This window comes from Macrotis lagotis, chromosome 5 (genome assembly GCF_037893015.1).
Source record: "Macrotis lagotis isolate mMagLag1 chromosome 5, bilby.v1.9.chrom.fasta, whole genome shotgun sequence".
Lineage (NCBI taxonomy): Eukaryota > Metazoa > Chordata > Mammalia > Peramelemorphia > Peramelidae > Macrotis > Macrotis lagotis.
This window is the reverse complement of record NC_133662.1, coordinates 205,143,667-205,164,117: the sequence shown is the minus strand read 5'-3', so window position 1 is coordinate 205,164,117 and position 20,451 is coordinate 205,143,667.

Here is a 20,451-nt window from a genome sequence, read left to right as displayed (position 1 = left end):
TGTATGAGATAGCAAAATTACATAATAATATAATTTTTTTTTCTAATTTGATGGTAATAGTCTTTGGTCTTTGTTCAAAGTTCATAATTCTTTCTCTGGATACAGATGGTATTTTCCATTGCAGATAGCTCAAAATTGCCCCTGGTTGTTTCACTGAAGGGATGAGCAAGTCCCCAGGATTTATCATCACCCCCATGTTGCTGTTAGGGTGTACAATGTTTTCCTGGTTCTGCTCATCTCACTCAGCATCAGTTCATGCAAATCTTTCCAGGCTTCCCTGAAATCCCAAACCTCTTGGTTTCTAAAAGAATAATAGTGTTCCTTGACATACATATACCGCAGTTTGTTAAGCCATTCCCCAATTGAAGGGCATTCACTTAATTTCCAATTGTTTGCCACCACAAATAGGGCTGCTATAAATATTTTTGTACAAGTGATGCTTTTGCCCTTTTTCATAATCTCTTCAGGGTATAGACCCAGTAGTGGTATTGCTGGGCCAAAAGGTATGCACATTTTTGTTGCCCTTTGGACATAATCCCAAATTGCTCTCCAGAAAGGCTGGATGAGTTCACGGCTCCACCAACAATGTATTAGTGTCCCACATTTCCTGCATCCCTTCCAACACTGATCATTGTCCTTTCGGGTCATATTGGCCAGTCTGAGAGGTATGAGGTGGTATCTCAGAGATGCCTTAATTTGCATTTCTATAATCAGTAATGATTTGGAGCAATTTTTCAAATGACTATGGATTGCTTTGATTTGCTCAACTGTAAATTGCCTTTGCATATCCTTTGACCATTTGTCAATTGGGGAATGGCTTGTTATTTTGAAAATTTGACTCAATTCTCTATATTTTTTAGAAATGAGTCCTTTGTCAGAAACAATAGTTGCAAAAATTGTTTCTTGATTTACTACATTTCTTTTGATTTTGGTTACAGTGGTTTTGTCTGTGCAAAAGCTATTTAATTTAAGGTAGTCAAAATTATCGTTTGTTTTTAGTGATGTTCTCTATCACTTCCTTAGTCATAAATTGTTTCCCTTTCCATAGATCTGACAGGCAAACTACTCCTTGAACTTCTAGTTTGCTTATAATATGGTTTTTTATGTCTAAATCCTGTATCCTTTTCAATCCTATCTTGGTATAGAGTGTGAGGTGTTGGTCTAATCTAAGTTTCTTCCATACTAACTTTCAATTTTCCCAGCAGTTTTTATCAAAGAGAGAGAGAGGTTTTATCCCAATAGCTGGACTCTTTGGGTTTATCAAACAGCGTATTACTATAATCATTTTCTGCTATTGCACCTAGTCTATTCCACTGATCCACCACTCTGTTTCTTAGCCAATACCAGACAGTTTTGAGGACTGATGCTTTGTAATATAATTTTAGATCTGGTAAGGCTAGGCCACCTTCCTTACACTTTTTTTCATTGAATCTGTGGAAATTCTTGACTTTTTATTTCTCCATATAAATTTACTTACAACATTTTCTAACTCATTAAAGTAATTTTTTTGGAATTTTGATTGGTAGGCCACTAAACAAGTAGTTTAGTTTGGTAAAACTGTCATTTTTATTATATTTGCTTGACCTATCCATGAACAATTGATGTTTGCCCAGGTATTTAAATCTGATTTTATTTATGTGAGAAGAATTTTGTAATTGTTTTCAAAAAGTTTTTGGGTCTGCCTTGGCAGGTAAACTTCTAGGTATTTTATTTTGTCTGAGGTTACTTTGAATGGGATTTCTCTTTCTTGCCCTTTCTGCTGTATCTTGCTAGTCATATATAGAAATGTTGAGGATTTATGAGGGCTTATTTTGTATCCTGCTACTTTGCTAAAGTTGCTAATTATTTCTAGTAGTTTTTAGATGACTTTTTGGGGATTCTCTAGGTATGCCATCATGTCATCTGCAAAGAGTGAGAGTTTTGTCTCCTTCTTCCATATTCTAATTCCTTCAATTTCTTTTTTCTTCTCTTATTGCTGAGGCTAAAGTTCCTAATATGATATTGAATACTAGTGGTGATAATGGGCATCCTTGTTTCATCCCTGATTTTATTGTGAATGCATCAAGCCTATCCCCATTGTATATAATGCTTGTTGATGGCTTTAGATACATACTGCTTATTATTCTAAGGAGCAAACCATTTATTCCTACACTCTCTAGTGTTTTTAGTAGGAATGGGTGCTGTATTTTATCAAAAGATTTTTCAGCATCTATTGATATGATCATATGATGTCTGACAGGTATGTTATTGATATAATTAATTATACTAACAGTTTTCCTAATATTGAACCAACTCTGCATTCCTGGGATAAATCCGACTTGATCATAATGTATTATCCTAGTGATAACTTGTAATCATTTTGATAAGATTTTATTTAAGATTTTTGCATCAGGAAGGCTAGGTGGCACAGTGGATAAAGCACCAGCCTTGGAGTCAGGAATACCTGGGTTCAAATCCGGTCTCAGACACTTAATAATTATCTAGCTCTGTGGCCTTGGGTAAGCCATTTAACTTCATTTGCCTTGCAAAAGCCTAAAAAAAAAGATTTTTGCATCTATATTCATCAAGTAGATGGGTCTATAATTTTCTTTCTCTGTTTTAACTCTTCCTTGTTTAGGTATCAGAATCACATTGGTGTCATAGAAGGAGTTAGGCAGAGTTCCGTCTTCACCTATTTTTCCAAAGAGTTTATATAGAATTGGAACTATTTTTTCCTTAAATGTTTGATAGAATTCACTTGTGAATCCATCTGACCCTCGAAATTTTTTCTTAGAGTGTTCAAAACTGGCTTGTTGAATTTCTTTTTCTGAGATAGGGTATCTTTTTTATTTCTTCTTCATTTAATCTGGGCAACTTATATTTTTGTAAGTATTTGTCCATTTCACTTAGTTTGTCGAATTTATTGGCATAGAGTTGGGCAAAATAATTCCAGATTATTACTTTAGTTTCTTCCTCATTGGTGGTGAGTTAACCTTTTTCATTTATGATACTAGCTATTTGGTTTTCTCCTTTCTGTTTTTTTAATCAAATTGACCAGAGCTCTATCAATTTTATTGTTTTTTTTCACAAAACCAGTTCTTGGTTTTATTTATTAGTTTAATAGTTTTCATGCTTTTGATTTTATTAACTTCTTTAATTTTTAGAATTTCTAATTTGATAATTTAATTTTAATTTGTTCTTTCTATAATTTTTTAGTTGCATATTTAGTTCATTAATTTCTTCTTTCTCTAATTTCTTCATGTAAGCATTCAAAGATATAATGTATCCCCTGTCAGCCACCTTGAGTGTATCCCATAGGTTTTGCTATGTTGTATCATTATTGTCATTATCTAGGAATAAATAATTAATTCTTTCTATAATTTGTTGCTTGATCTACTCATTCTTTAAAATGAGTTTATTTAGTTTCCAATTAGTTCTGGGTCTATATCTCCCTGTCTCAGTATTGCATATGATTCTTATTGCATTATGATATGAGAAAGATGTATTCACTATTTCTGCCTTTCTGCAATTATTAGGTTTTTATGCCCTAGTACATGGTCAATTTTTGTATAAGTGCCATGTACTGCAGAAAAAAAGTATATTCCTTTCTATCCACATTCAATTTCCTCCAAGGTCTATCATAACTAGGTTTTCTAGCAATCTATTTACCTCCTTAACTTCGATCTTGTTTATTTTATAATTGAATTTATTTAAATCTGAGAGTGGGAGGTTGAGGTCTCCCACTAGTAGAGTTTTGCTGTCTATGTCTTTCTGTAGCTCTTTCAACTTCTCCTCTAAGAATTTGGATGCTGTCCCATTGGGTGCATACATATTTAGTATTAAAATTACTTTATTGTCTATGGTACCTTTAAGGAGGATATAGTTTCCTTCCTTAGCTCTCTCTCTCTCTCTCTCTCTTTTTTTTTTTGCAAGGCAAAAGGCTTGCCTAAGGCCACACAGCTAGGTAATTATTAAGTGTCTGAGGTTGCATTTACACTCAGGTACTCCTGACTCCAGGGCCGGTGCTCTATCCACTGTACCACCTAGCCACCCCCTTCCTTATCTCTTTTAACACTATCCATTTTTGCAGCTGCTTTGTCTGAGATAAGGAATGCTACCCCTGCTTTTTTCACTTCAGCTGAAGCAAAATATATTTTGCTCCAACCTTTTGCCTTTACTCTATATATGTGTATCTCTCTGTTTCAAATGAGTTTCTTGTAAGCAGCATATTATAGGATTCTGGTTTTTAATCTGCTCTGCTATCTGCTTACTTCTCAAGTGAGAGTTCATCCTATTCACATTCAAAGTTATAATTACTAACTCTTTATTGCCCTCCATGCTATCTTCATTCTGTTTGTATTTTCCCCCCTTTTGTCCCTTTATCAATATTCCCCAGTGTTTTGTTTCTGAATACCACCACCTTCAGTGTGTTTGCCCTCTTAAATCAACCCCCCTCCTCTTTTGCCCCACTTCCCTTTTCCCCTTTATTCCCATCCTTCTGTTAGTAACCCCCCCCCCCTTTCTCCCCTTCCTCGTCCTCTTTTCCACTTTTAATGCTTGAAAGGTAAGGTAAGTTTCTTAACTTGATTAAGTGTGTCTAAGCTAACTTTAAGCCAAGTCTGATGAGATGAAGATTTAGGTGGTTCTCACCTCCTCCCTTATTCCCCTCAATTACAATAGGTCTTTTGTACCTCTTAATGTAATTAGTTTTACCTCATTCAGTCTCCTTCCAACCTCCCTTCTCCTTGCTGCCCCCCTTTTTAAGGAGGTATTGCTTTTAAATCATTCTGAGTCACAGAAAAGTTTTGAGTGTCCATCACTTATGGCTATCTATATTCTCTCTAATAGAGTTACAGTTCTCAAGAGTTATGAGACTCTTTCTCCCAAGTGGGTATGTAGCCAGTTTCATCTTATTGTAGAGCAGTTTTTTTAACCTTTTCATGTGTCTCTTGAACCTCCTATTTTTATGTCCAAATTTTCTATTTAGCTCTGAGGGCCTTTTCATCATGAAATCTTGGAAGTCTCCCATTTCATTAAATTTCCATCTTTATCCTTGGAAGAGAAGGCTCAAGTTTGCCAGGTAGCAGATTCTTGGCTGCATTCCAAGCTCCCTTGTTCTTTGGAATATCTCATTCCAGGCCCTGCCATCCCTTAATGTTGCTGTGGCCAGGTCCTAAATAATCCTTACTGTGGCTCCTTTTTATTTAAATTTTTTCTTTCTAGCAGCTTGTAGGATTTTTTCTTTTATCTGATATTCCTGGAATTTGGCCACAACATTCTTTGGTGTTTTCTTTTTAGGATCTCTTTCTGGGGGGGGGGGGGGGGGGGGGATCGATGTATTCTTTCAATAACTACTTTGCCCTCTGGTTCCAAGATATCGGGGCAATTTTCTCTCACTAAATCTTATAATATCAAGTTCAGGCTTTTTTTTTCCTTTTCAGTGTTCTCAGGAAGGCCAATAATTCCCAGATTCTCCCTTCTTGATCAGTTCTGGAGGTCAGTGGTTTTACTGATGAGGCGTTTTACATTTTTTTCTATTTTTTTTGATCTTTTGGTTTTGTTTAACACAATCTTGTTGTCTCATGAAATCATTAGTTTCCACCAATTCCATTCTGTATTTTAGAGGAGAAGATTTTTCTTCCTTTATCTTTTGCAACTCCTTTTCCTGTTGGTCCATTCTATTTTTTTTTTTTTTGTGAGGCAAATGGGGTTAAGTGGCTTGCCCAAGGCCACACAGCTAGGTAATTATTAAGTGTCTGAGACCAGATTTGAACCCAGGTACTCCTGACTCCAAGGCCAGTGCTTTATCCACTATGCCACCTAGCCACCCCCCGTCCATTCTACTTTTGAAGGACTTTTCTATTTGCCCAAATTTAGTTTTGAGAGAATCATTTTCTTTCTGCATTTGCCCAATTGAGGATTTGAGAGAATCATTTTCTTTTTGCATTTGTCCAATTGAGGATTTGAGAAAATCATTTTCTTTCTTCATTTGCCCAATTGAGGATTTGAGAGAATCATTTTCTTTTTTTTGTATTTGCCCAATTGAAGATCTGAGAGGGTTAGTCTCATTTTGTATTTGTCCAATTGTATTTTCCAAGGATTTGTTTTCTTGTTGCATGATGTTAATTTTCTCTTGCAATGTGTTAATTTTCTCTTGAGTTTCTTTTCCCAATTTTTCCAATTGATTTTCAAACTCCTCCCTGATTTCTTCAGAAAGTCTTTCTGGGCTGGAGACCAATTCATATTCTCCTCAGTAATGCTAGATCTCTCTGGGTTAGGATCTGTCTCTTTTAAGTATTTCTCCATGGGCCCCCCCTTTTCTCTGGCCTTTTTTTCATTTTATGTTGGGGTGGGGAGCTGGCTCTGGGAGGTTTGCTTTTGAGGATCTGAGGCTTTGTTCACTTGGCTTAGTAATTCCAAACCCAGGCCAGCCAGTGGGAGTTGCTGGTTGCTTTCTCTGGAGTGGGGGTCCTCAGCAGCAGACTCTGAGCTGACCTTGAAAACTGGGCTGGGCCCTGGGGGAGGGAGTTAAATTTCTTTCTGTAGAGTGAGCTCTGCCACCCTGGGGGGGGGGGGGGGTTGTTTGTTCTGGGCAAAGGGCTCTGCTGAAAGTATAGAGCTCAGGTCCCTGGCCCAGCTGGTTGTTCTCTAGGTGTGCTCTGAGACTCTGTGCTGGAACTCACCCTCCCATAGCTCTTCTCCCTCTGGCCAAAGACTCCGCAGCTAAAGCTGGATCACAAATTCACCACTCACCAGAGTCTCCAAAGCTGAGGCTGACCCTCTGGCCTCCCTGAGCTGCTGTCCCCAGCGCTAATCCTCTGCTCTCATCTCCCAGTTCACCCATGGGCCCCTGATTCAGACCTTTTCTGTAAATGTTCTTCTCTTAGCTTCTCTTTCTGGGTTTTGTTGATCAAAGTTGTATTAAGAGGTTTATCTCATGTTATTTCTGAGGGTGTGTGGGGTATTGAAACCCTAACCCAAAATGACTACTTGGAGTCCTCTCAAAATGGCAGCAAAGAGTTAAAATTTAATTCGGTTCTTGCAAGAAGTGGGGCAGTTCCTAACTCTCTGTGTGAGAGAGAGCAGGAAAAGCTGAATTACAGAAGCTGAAGCAGGGTTTAAAAAAACCACAAAAACCACAACTCATTCCCCCCTTCTTTTTTTTTAGGGTTTTTTTTTTGCAAGGTAATGGGGTTAATTGACTTGCCCAAGGCCACATAGCTAGATAATTATTAAGTGTCTGAGGTCAGATTTGAACTCAGGTACTCCTGACTCCAGGGCTGGTGCCCTATCCATTGTGCCACCTAGCCACCCCCCTTTTCTGCTGGTCAAACTTGATGGTCTGACGAGAAGGGGAGTATACCTAAGTGTTCCCAGGAAAGTTAGTCTTTGTTTACACCTTATATGGTTAGGGTGACATGATTTTTTAAGCTGAAGATATGGGTTCCCATGCTCACCTGATTCTTGAGAAATAGAAACTGAGGCCTATGACTTAGACTAATTTAGCATTATGTTTCTGAAAAGTCAGCATTTTTATCCCTCACAAGGGGAAAGAGAGAGCACAATCACAGTGTCTGTCTTTTCTCTGCCATCTTGGTGGAATCAATAGGCGGAAGTCTCCCCTATTACTTTTAGGATCAAATGTAAACAACTCTGTTTAACATTTTAATCTTTTCATCATCTGCTATTTTTCTCTCATTTCAGTTTTCTTACACATATTTACTCCAGATAGACCATGCTCATTGATCTTCTTGCTATTCTTTGTATCTGATGCTCTGTCTCCCAACTCTGTCATCTATTTCTTGAGGGATCTCTCTTTCCTAGTTTTCCATTCTTAATATCCTTAGGTTTTTCCAATATAATTCAAGTGTCATCTTCTTCATAAGGTCTTCACTAGTTTCCCTAGTCAATAGTGCTTCCTTCTAAGTATAACATCACAATAATTTTGCAGTTATTTAAGAGACTTTTTAATGGTAGATACAATGCAATAGGTCCTTACTTTTGAAAGCAATATTTGAACCTGAATCATCAGACTACAAGCCCAAGTTTAGCACTAATAGAAGGAAAGTAGAAAATTGATTCAGAGGAACCATGAGGTAAACAAGACAAGATTCACAGATATTAGAGGAGAGTCCACACCAAAAACAGTCTACATGTAAATTACATTCATCCAATGACTCCTTGCTGCCAAATCCAATGAATACAGTAATAATAGAATGAGGAAAGTCAGTGATCCTTGCCACTCTTCTAGCTCCAATAGAGACTCTTTCTGGGTGAATAGATGGGGAGTTATTTCTAGAATTTCAAGGAGATCTTTTAAAATAACAACTCCAAAAATTATATATATATATATATGTATATATACATATATATATATATATATATATATATATATATATATAATTTAAAAAATTCTTAACTTCAGCCTTTTATCCTCCTTGGTATTGCTTCATGTGTGTTCTTACCTTTAAACTACTCATGACCCATTTCTAACCTTTGTATCCTAAAGGACACAAGAGGGCATTTCCATTCAAAATAAATAGTAAAGGAAATACAAGTCAAGAGAAGAGAATGAAACAATGAATTGCTGAAGTAACTACATTAGCTCATGTGTGAGCTGAATCTTAAATAGAAGGAACAATTTTCATTTCCTGTGTTTTGTTCATAAAGTAAATACTTGTGGCTTTGGTATTTAATTTACAGCAAATCCATTTAAAATATCATTACAGCAAATCCATTTAAAATATCATTAAAGCTACAGTGAGAATTTTGTTGTTCACCTTTTAATAGCATCCTGAGACAGCTAATGGTTTGTGATTTCAGAGAACAACATGAAAATTTTATAACACTATATTTTTTATAGGATAAAATAAGATACATTTACTTACACCAATTTTGGTATTGAGTTGCTGCCTGGCCAAATTGTTTAATTATCAATTCCAAGCTAAGATAGTTGAAAAGATAAATATTTAAGTCAATGGGCTTGTTTAGTACTATGTTATTACTTACATATTCACTTAAATGTAAAAAAAGTTTCTACTGACTTCATATCTCTCTAAATTATCTAACTCAATTAGGTTTAGACTATAATTTTTCTTAATTCCTAAACAAGAAGACATAACTGAAAGAGTATCATAATCTTATTGAAGCAATTTGGGGTACTAAACTTGGAGAAGATAAAACTTAGGGGAGACAAGAAATCTCTCTTCAATAGATAAAGGGCTTTCATGTAGACATTACCAGTCTATCCAAAAGTTTCATCCACCTACCAACTGTTATAATAAATTTGGGAAGATACCAGTGCTGGGTCAAGGATTCAGATCACCTTAAGCATGGAGTATGAAAATTTAAGGCAAAACTTAAATAGAAGAATAGATAAAGATATCTTTTTATAGACATATATAGACTTTTTTTTTTTAAGGAAAGTGGAATAAGATAATGAAAGATAATTTTGGAAGAATAAGCTTGTTGAAATATACAGGATTGACTAAAATGAGAGAACTTGAAGTCAGTAGCTTAGCTTGAAATCTCTTAATAATTCAGGGAGAAAAAAATAAAAAAAATAATTCAGGGAGAAAGGGAAGAATTTGAGAGTTAATAAGAAGGAATAGGACTTAGGAAGTGATTAGCTATGGAAATTAATGTGTTAAGTTCATATGACAATAATGCATTCTGTTTTCTTATCAAGGCATGAATCCAAGTTGATTGTGCAGGAGATACGCTCAAAACTTGGCAAGTCTATTGGCTACTACCTATTAAAATTTACTCACATGGGCTTTTGTACTCCTGGCACCAACAGTCTAGAAAGCATTGACAAATACTGTGAAATCTTTGTAAAGACAGTCATAAAATCATGAATTTAGAATTGGCAGGAATTATAGAAGAAATTTATTCTGACCCTCTCATTGTAAACAAAAAAGAAGAAATTAAGACCTGCCAATGTAAAGTGATTTGCCCAGGATTACATAGTAAATGATAGAGACAGAATTTAAATCCAGTTCCTCTGACTTCTAAGCCAGTGATCTTGGCACTAGCATGGAGGTATAGATGATGTCTTCAGGTTTCAAATGATAAATGCAGAATTGAGGCATTAATTGCTGGTAGAAAGATGTTATTTCCCTAATTAGAAAGATCATAGCCAGGGAATTCAACTCATCATTTCCTTCCCAGTTGATTTCCTAGATTTCATTATCTCCAGAAACTCATTCTTCAAGATGAAATCAAGCTGAAATTCATCTCTCCCAAGCACCCTCTGACCTTGGGACCCCACCTCCATCTGATTGGAGAGGGTGGAGATTGAACATTGGGTATCTTCTCCCAGATCTTCTATCATTTAAGGAGGATTCCATAAAAATTCATTTCATCATTTCCCACCTGATTGTTCTTCTAATTTCCCAATCTCCAAAAATTTTGCAAAATAAATCCAACTCTCATAGTTCTCATATCATTTCTCTCCCAGTGGAAAGTAATTAAAGTGTTAAAGTGGCTAAAGTTTTTAATACCTTTTGATCCAGAGATCCCATGATCATAAATATACTCCAACTGAATCATTGATAAGAAGAAAATCCCCATATATGCCAAAATATTTTTAGCAAAGACTTTCATGGTAGCATAGAAATGGACATAAAGTCAATGTACATTGATTGAGGATTGCCTATACATGATAAATATTATGACTTCAGGTAAGCATAAAAAGGACTTGCATGAAATGCTACAAAGTGAAATAAGCAGAGACAATAAAACAAGATTCCCAATGACTACAATCAATCATATTTATTATTTACTTATTATGTGACTACAGTGACATTAAGAATAATCACAAAAACACAAAACAAAAGTTAATGTTGCAAAACAGAAAAGAGCAAACTTAGGCTCCTAGAAAGAGAAAAATATCTCCTTCTACTCCTTTGCATAATGGGAGATTTTTGACATTTAAAATTTTTTTAATGTATTGATTTTTTTCTTTTTAATCTTTGCTATATAAAATATCTTTTGTAAAGAAAATGAGAGAGAGAAATTTAGACACTAAAAAAACCCTGCAAAATGTCAATAAAATAAACCCTAAAAAGATACAGCAGATATTATCTAGTTCAATAACATTCTGATAACTATCAGGTGATCAATGAAGATGAAAATATTTGTTGCAGTGATCTCAACTTGAATGAGGGAGACAACATAGACTTCAAGTTGAAGAAGGGTTCTCTGTGGAATGTTAGATCCTTCAGATAACTGCTTTTGTGGATACTATCCAGTCTTTGGACATTTTAGTGACTCTTGGAAGCAATCTATAACTATTTAATCTAGTGAATAAAGAATATTTATTTGGGGGGATAAATAAAAAGCAGTTATCTGGATGATCTCTAGAGCTCCTCTATCAGTATATAATATGTATATGTTTATGTATATATATATATATATATATATATATATATATATATATATTTACAGATAAAAATTTTAAAAGTTAAAGAAATGAATTGAGTGCAAATTTTTTAAAAAAGATCCTGGAATCCTTTACCTTGGAGTCAGAGAACAGACTATTTAACCTCTTGGAAATAATAAAGCTACTTTACTCAAATCTTCTTTCCAAAATAAGATCCTATCTTTTTAATACCAATGAAGCCCTTAGGAAGCACTAGACAGCTTAAGATAAGCTCATTTTTTTCCTCAGATAATCCACAGCAGCTGGTTGCATTTAAAATGATTAGATTGGTTCTGTATCTTTTTAAAATTGATCCTATTTACACTTAATTGATTTTTGTTCTGTAACTGCCTAAATCATGATTCTTTGTTTCTGAACTTAGTTCAGAAATTCATCTACTCTATAATGAATCATTGTTCTATTCTTGTGTCAAGGAAATCTGTTACCATTGAAGGAGGAAGAGGAACATCATGAGTCTGATCTAACATCTTTACACCACTCAATTAACCTTCAAAGATGTCCTGTTTATTACATAAAGAAGTCTCTTCCACCATCTCTAACCTTGTAGGTAGACTCAAACAATGAATAATTTTTAGTCATAGGAAGGAAGGAAGAAGGGTTGTTGCTCACCTCTAATTCCCCTATTTTTAACCTATCCAAACCCATGATACTGTATTCTCTATAATCAGTCACATTGTTTACCCTGTCTACCAACTCTGTTCTTTCTTCTCATATACTTCCCCAAATCATATGAAGGTAGTAAGCTCTACTTCAATGTCTTTGGTCATTGAGAGGGATTTTTTTTATTGGTTTTTGATTTTTGCTAAAGTGACTAAGGCAGTTTTAAATGTCTAAGGCTGGATTTGAACTCAAGGCTCTTGACTTCAGGACTGGTGTTATATTCACTGGGCAACCTAGCTGCCCCTATTGGGAGAGATCAATAACCCAATTTAATTGGTTTCTGCTAGCCTAACTAATACATTGATCATGCTCAGACTATTATCTCTCATTTTACTTTAAATTTTCCGATGTAACAAAATGATTCAGAATTGCTATTTTGAGCAAATTTTAGATATGCTGATTAGTCATAGAAATCAGTGAATTTGAATCTCCTTTATCAAAGAAGAAATATTTTTCTTTTCCTAAGTACTTAGCAGAGGGTAGACACTATTAGTCATTGAAATATTCCTACTTATTAGTTCATTTCCCCTTTTTTGCCTATATCCTTTGCAGCAAATTTTAACTCAGAATACAATAAAATTGACTTATCTTTATCTGGATTCAAAACTCTTCATAAAAGTATAAACAAAGAGCAGAAAACCCAAAAAGATAATGGTAGCTCATCAGACAGAAAGGAGAGGGTAGAGGAATAAAAAAATACATAAATTCAGGATACAGGATTACTTGGAAGGAGAAACAGGGAAATAATTTCTTTCTCAGCAGTTCACTCCTTAAGCAGATTATTGGGCAAAGCAAGGTATTAGATGCTCCCAATTTCAGATTGGAACTAGTCCTGTGCATTTCTGTCCTTCATTTGTGCCCAGCACCCATGATTCTAGCACTTCACCCACAGCCATAGAGCTCCCAACTGCTTCTCCCCTTGTGACCTGCAGCTTATGATATACAAGGAAGGACAAAATAGAAAGGACAGTGCAGTCACTGCTTAACGAAGAACAAATTTCATGTCTCTATTGCAATTGCTGCATCTGAGGAAGTCACTGAAACTGTTTCTTCCTTATTTATATTGTCAAGAATCCACCATTGTGATCTTTCTAAATCTCACTCTTCTGGAAACAGATGTTGGTAGTATTAAACTCATATCCTACTTGGTGGCATGTGGCTATGAGTCATGGTAAATTAAGATTTCAAGAATTAAAAATAAATGTCACAAATAGGCTTATGATAGATGTAAAAATATTACAAAAAGAAGTTGGAAGAAATTGAATGAAAGATATCAAGGAAATCTATGATTGATTTAAAAAGATGAACTGGTCATATGGTGTGAATAAGAGATGAGCAATGGGTATCCCACACACCACTCATATCCTCATGATTTCAGATGTGAGGAAGGCTAATTCCATAGGAAACTTTAGAAAAGGTCTTGGACAAGAGTCTCAAAGGATGGAGGGAATGGAAATTTTGTCATATATTCATAAGAATATATGCATTGATAAGGCCAAAGAACATTTGAAGATTTCTAGAAATAAATATACAAAAAATAATCTGACATTAGTTTTATAATTAAATTTTATAATTAAAGAAGGCAAAATTTCTGTGGAAGACAAATGAAAAATGTTATACACTGAATATGCAAGTCAGCGTAGGTATTTTAGCCTATATTTCTTTGTCTTTAATTTCTCTCCACCTTTACTATTTCCAGTGGGATTGTTAGACATTTATGATACACAAATCTGCTAATACTGATGTGTTTATTCCATCATGATTATATTATGTAGCAGTTAATAGGATCATAGACCTGCAGCAGGAAGGAACCTCACAGGCTATTTACTCTAACAATCTCATTTTACAAATAAAGAAACTGAGGCCTAGAAAGGCAAAAAACCCAAGAAATTTACATAATCCATTTCAAATACAACCAAGTTTCAAGTACAATTTTCTTTTTTATTGTATTATGTTCTGGTAATGTTTGTTATAGTACTTAACTTAAAAACAAAATTTTAAAAAGTTACAGGACAAGAATTTTTGACTATATATATTCAATTAGAAGTTATTACAAAAAGACCATATACTGAGCTCATCCTAAAGGCTACAATGTGCAAAGACTTGAATAGTATTCAGCTTCAGATTAATTTAGGTTTAAATCCTTCCTTCAACACTTAATAGGTGATCAATTAATCAACATGCATTTTGCTAGAACCTAATAATACAAAGTAAGGCACAATTCCGGGCAAATATTTTAGCCACTCTTGCATTAGATAATTTCCCATTTTCTATCTATTAAGTCGCAGACTGGATGAAATCATACCCATTGGAGGTTTGCCTGAATAAGAGTTTTTTATTTTTTTATTCCTTTTTGTCAGAAAGATGGTGGCAGAGAATGTAATTTTCTCCCTTTTATCTATTTTATTTTGATCCTTAAGAAGGGAACAAGATTATAAAATGGGAATAAAAATGAAATATCTAAGCAATGCATTTGTTAGGTTATGCCCACAGGAGCAAAATGAGGATTTTGTTTTCCTCCTTTCCAGCTGGTGATCAGCTTAGTTTCTGGTATATGATGATAGATTGACTGCATTTATCCCTACAGTATAACTGCATCTTACTGTTCTTCTTAATCATCCAAATGTCAAATCCAATTCTGAAGTCTATAAGACACTAGGATTTCATAATAGCCAATGAGTCCTACTAATTCATTGCATAGTCTAGTAATCCATTTTGTTTCATTTGAAGAGCTTTTAGTTATCTAAATACCACAAAGATACTTTTTGCCTCTTCTGTTCATTTAGAGCTTAATCATTTATTGTTTTGTACTTTTTCATTTCTTTAATATTTTATCTCTTCAGTTATATTTTAATGTCCCCAGAGGGCAGGGGCCATAGAACAAATATTACCACCTGATCTCTGGCTTTCTCTTCTAAGACTGAATTAGACAAAGATTAAAATGTTCAACTTGGAATTCCGAAACCAAATAGAAGTCAGAACCTAGGAATAGCAGTGGGCAGGGGAGGAGAGGGGAGTCCTAACATAAGTCCAAACATAGGTCTTCAATTGCTATCGAAAAGTTATATTGACTATTCAGGTCCTTGGGAGCAATCTCAGGGGGTATATTATAAGGATACCGAATAATTTTTTGTCAAGGCCTCCCCATCCAGGGTACTACTATATATTTTGGAAGCAATGTATAAATTCCCTCACTCCAGGGGTAGGTTGCTTGACATTTTAGCATCCCTAATTCTTTCCCTTTTGGGGGTGCTATTGGGGGGAGGAGGGATAGGAGGGATCCTCAGCACAAATACACATATAAATATGGAGGTCCCCAGGGAACTGAGACTTTCCTAAAGAAGAAGTTCCTTAATTGTATAGTATGCAGGAAGGGAAAGAAGTGTGCTAATGATTCATGAGCTTGTGTATGAGGTAACACAATTTAATTACAGGAACTGAGAAGGTGGGATTGTAGTTTTAAGAAAGTCCACCAATAAAAAAGAAAGAAAGTCCACCAGTGCTTCTCTGAAGGAATAAGCTAACAAAGAAACAACTGCTATATAGTGAGACTGATCCCTACAGTTTTTTACATGAGAGAAAAGGAAGGAGAAAAAGAGATGGAGTTGGGTAGAGGTACTGTTGTAACAAAGAGGTGAATTTTTGGGTATAATATTGTGCCAATGTCTTCCACGTTGTACAATCAATTCCAAAGTTCTTAAAGAGACCTTGAGAGTATCCTTTCTATCTTTTTTCTGACCACCATGTTAGGGCTTCCTGCTCAGAGTTGTTAATTCTTTTGATAATAATTTTGCCTTAGGACCATCTTTACTTTTATTGAATATGAATATTTTTCTTGGAAAGGATATCTATGATCAGCTCAGTACTCTGTACTACACATTGCATTCCTTACTCTCAAATTCTGTCTCCTGTCCTAACAATCATATAATCTCTTGGATGCCATTGTTTGCTTCAAAGGTACATTCAGGAATTTTTTTTGTTTAGGTTGGGGGTGAGTTTTGGGTATCATGCTCCCCTAAGGAGATTGCTATCCCACAGGAAGACAAACAAGGTGGTGATAAATAGTCGAGAAGAGCAAAAAAGGGAGGGGTCATACTCCCCAAGACTGGGCTACCTTAAAGGTGGCATAGTATTAGCATAAATATTAGACAAGAGTAATAGTTGAGAAAGGCAAAAGGGTAGGAGAATTGGGGGATTAATCTCTCAGAGCATGCTACCCTCCATAGGAAAGTGATCTACCATGAGTAGTAAAGAAGTGTAATAGGATAGGGCATATTGCTCCCCTAGACCAGGCTATCTTTCAAAGGCAGAGGATCTCCTGGATTATTTCTTGAAAAATGAAATCTAGTTCTTTGTTTTTGTCTTGACATTCAAAATAGTTTAATAATTTCTAAATTATTTCTTCTGGATCTGTTTTCCACATCAGTTGTTTTTCTAGTGAGATATTTCACATTTTCTTCTTGTTATTCATTCTTTTGGTTTTGTTTTATTGTTTCTTGATTTCTTACAATGTCATCAACTTCTCTTGGCTCCAGTCTACATTTTAAGGAATTATTTTCTTCAGAGATCTCTTGTATCTTCTTTTCCAATTGATCAAGTGTGCTTTTTAAGGTATTCTTCTCCTAATCAACCTTATGGACTGCTTTTTCCATTCGGCATGAACTGTTTTTTTCTTCAGTTGTTTTCTTCAGTATTTTGTTTTTGTATCTTCTCCTTCACTGAGCTGCTGATTTGGTTTTCAGGATATTTCTGCATTGCATTGCTCTCATTTCTCTTCCCAATTTTTCTTCTACATCCCTTACTTGATTTTCAAAATCTTTTTTGAGCTCTTCCACAGCCTGAGACCAATTCATATTTTTCTTGGATTTAGAAGTTTTGACTTTGTAATGTTCCAAGTGTGTATTTTGATCCTCCATAGGACCAAAGTAATTGTCTATGGTGGGATTTTTTTTCTTCTGTTGTTTGATCATTTCCCTAACCTTTAACTTGATTTTAACTCTTTGCTAAAATGGTACTCTGGGTGGAGTACACACTATCCCAACCTTATGAGGGTTTTTGCAGCTATTTTCATGGTACCCCCCCCCCCCCCAGAACTGAAAGCTCTCAATTCCTCCAAGGACTTATGAGAGGCTATGATTGCTCTTTTGGCCTGTGGTCAGGTCTGTGGATGACCTTAAGCACTCCTTTCTGCTGTGAGGAGGGTCCTTGCTCTACCATAGAATTAAGCTCTGGGGACGGCTAGGTGGCACAGTGGTTAGAGCATTGACCTTGGAGGCAGAAGTACCTGAGTTCAAATCTGGCCTCAGACACTTAAGTATTACCTAGCTGTGTGGCCTTGGGCAAGCCACTTAACCCATTTGCCTTGCAAACCCCCAAAAAACAAACAAACAAACAAACAAAAAAAAGAAGTAAGCTCTGTTGTCTTTCTGCTCCTTTCCCTGAGATTGGGGCCTCAGCCTGCTACCTGGATTATATATATATATATATATATATATATGAAATTGACTTCACTTTCTATTCTATCCCAGGGCCAAGAAAAGACAAGGCAACTGATGATGGCTCTAAGCACTATAGTGTCTGCTTCAGCTGCCTTCATTACTGTTGGAACAAATTGTTCTCATCCTCCCATTGCATGGGAAGTCTTCACATATATTGAGTAGAACCTCACTCCTCTCCTCCCCACAATGACTGATGGACTTGAGACCCCTCAGGTACCTTCAATCTGGTTTAGCTATATATAAAATTCTAAAGCAAATTTCAATTGATATAAATAATTATATGAGTTATTGTGGGATCTCTAAGAGATTAATGAAAGTTTAAAATAAAATGCGTGAATGATATGGCTGTAACTATATAAATAAAAACATCAAACTATAATACGCACTTATAGCCACTGGGGAGCTGGGTCCCTGATCAAAGTTCTAAATCAGAGAAGAGAGGTTGTGGTTGTTCGCAAGGGAGGTAGGAATCCTGGTCTTAGTTCCAAGGAACTCTAGAAATTAAGACTGTACAATTGCAAGGGATTTAGTTCCAGGACTCACAGGAGCATCAGAATTTGTGAGAACAAAGTTACTTTTTGGGTAAAAGTCAGAAACCAAGGGAGCAATGACCACAACTCTCCTTAGGTTATACCACCTTGCCAAAACTCAAAATTTAAAAATTCCTAGAATTAGTTCTAAAAAAAGTAACACCAAAAAACCCTGAAGTTTGGGACAATGCTCTTTACATTTGGGGACCAGAGTCCAACTTTAGCATAATGTTAAAAGTCAAGAAAAAGGTTAGAAAAAATGAAAAAAATCCAACAAATTTAACAAAGCTAAGTTATTATAATTACAATGAAGATTGAGACAAAACTCAGAAGAAGATAATAATGTCAAATGAAATATAAGCAAAGCCAAAAAGAAAATCTGAACTGAACACAAGAATTCCTGGAAGAGATCAAAAAGAATTTTAAAAATCAAATAAAAGAGGGGATGATAAATTGGAAAAAGAAATGAGAGTGATGCAAGAAAATTATGAAAATGATTGTACATGTATAATATATATCACATTGCTAGCAGTCTTGGTAAGGACAGGAAGGAAAGAGTGATAAAGAATATTTTGGAACTCAAAATTTTACAAAAATGAATGTTGAAAATTATCTTTGTATGTGATGGGAAAATAAAACTATTAAAAATGAAAGAAATTAAGAAAAATAAAATTATGACTGTCAATGGTTTGACAAAAGAAGCAAAAAATACTGAGGAAAATAATACCTTTAGAGGTGGCTAGGTGGCGCAGTGGATAGAGTGTGGGCCCTGGAGTTAGGAGTACCTGAGTTCAAGTCCAGCCTCAGACACTCAATAATTACCTAGATGTGTGGCCTTGGGCAAGTCAATTAACCCCATTTGCCTTGCAAAAACCTAAAAAAAAATACCTTTAAAAACAATTCACCAAATGGTAAAAGAGGCATAAAAATTCACTGAGGGGAAGACTCCTAAAAAAAAAAAGGAGAATAAGTCAAACGAGAAAAGAAGTACAAAATCTCATTGCAGAAAATTATTCCTTAAAAATCAGAACTGGGCAAGTGGAAACTGATTCCATGAGACATCAAGAAACAATAAAACAAATTAAAACAATAAAGATAAGAGAAGGTGTGAAATTTCTCATTACGAAAACAACTGACCTAGAAAATAGATTCCAGGAGTGATACTTTAAGAATTATTGAGCATGATCAAAAGCCATGAAAGCCATGATAAGAGAGAGAGAGAGAGAGAGAGAGAGAGAGAGAGAGAGAGAGAGAGATCGATCAGAGAATATATTTCAAGGAATTATCAAGGAAAACTTCCCTAGCTATCTTAGAAATGTAAAGTGTCCATCAATCATTTCCTGAAAACGATCCTCACAGGACAATTCCCAGGAATATTATAACCAAATTCTATAGCTCCCAGTTCTAGGAGAAAATATTGTAAGCAGCCAAAAAGAAGCATTTCCACTATTGTATAGCCACAGTCAGGTTCACCTAAAATTTAACAGATCCACATTAAAGGAGCAGTGGACTTGAAATATGATATTCTAGAAGCTAAAGGAGCTAGGATTACAAACAAGAATAACGTAAGCATGAAAACTGTGTGTAATCCTTCAGGGGAAAATGGATTTTTGATAAAAAAAAAATAGAGAACTTTCAAGGATTCCTGAATGAAAAGACCAAAACTGAATAGAAAATTTGACTTTAAAATACAAGACCTTAGAAGCATATTAAGACTAAACTTGAAAGAGAAATCATAAGTGATTCAATAAGGGTAAGCAGCTTGGGGGTAGCCAGGATGATGGCATAAAGGCAGGAATTCCTGGAAACTTGTTCTCCCCAAAATTCCAAAAGCTGTCAAATTTTGACTGTAGCCAAAATCTAGACGGATAGAACCCACAGAAAGACTGAGTGATACAATTTCCCATTCCAAGACAACTTATAAGATCTCTGGGACAGGTCTGTTCCACTGGGACCCTGGGTTGGAAAAAGCTGCAACGCAGCACAGCTGGCTGGTTACTGGGTCCCTGGCAGAGGGGCTGGTTTAATCATTGGGAACAGCCAGAAGGGGCAATGAGAGGACTCTGCTGTACCAGAGTGAGTATGGAGCAGAGCTCTGGCCTCAGAGGAGCCTTGCAGTGTGAACCTTCAGCGGAGTTGGCAGAGCCACATGCACATCCAGAGCTTTCAGCTCATAGATGGTAAAGGGGTTGGGGGAGACTGCAGAAATCTCTCTGCTCTCCCTGGGGCAGACTCAGCTGCTTGCCCACATTCAGATTCAGGATGCAGTTTGGGCTTCCACATTAGCATAGCAGAGCAGGAATCATCCTCACAGCTCCAGGGCAGAGGGGAGGGCCTGAAG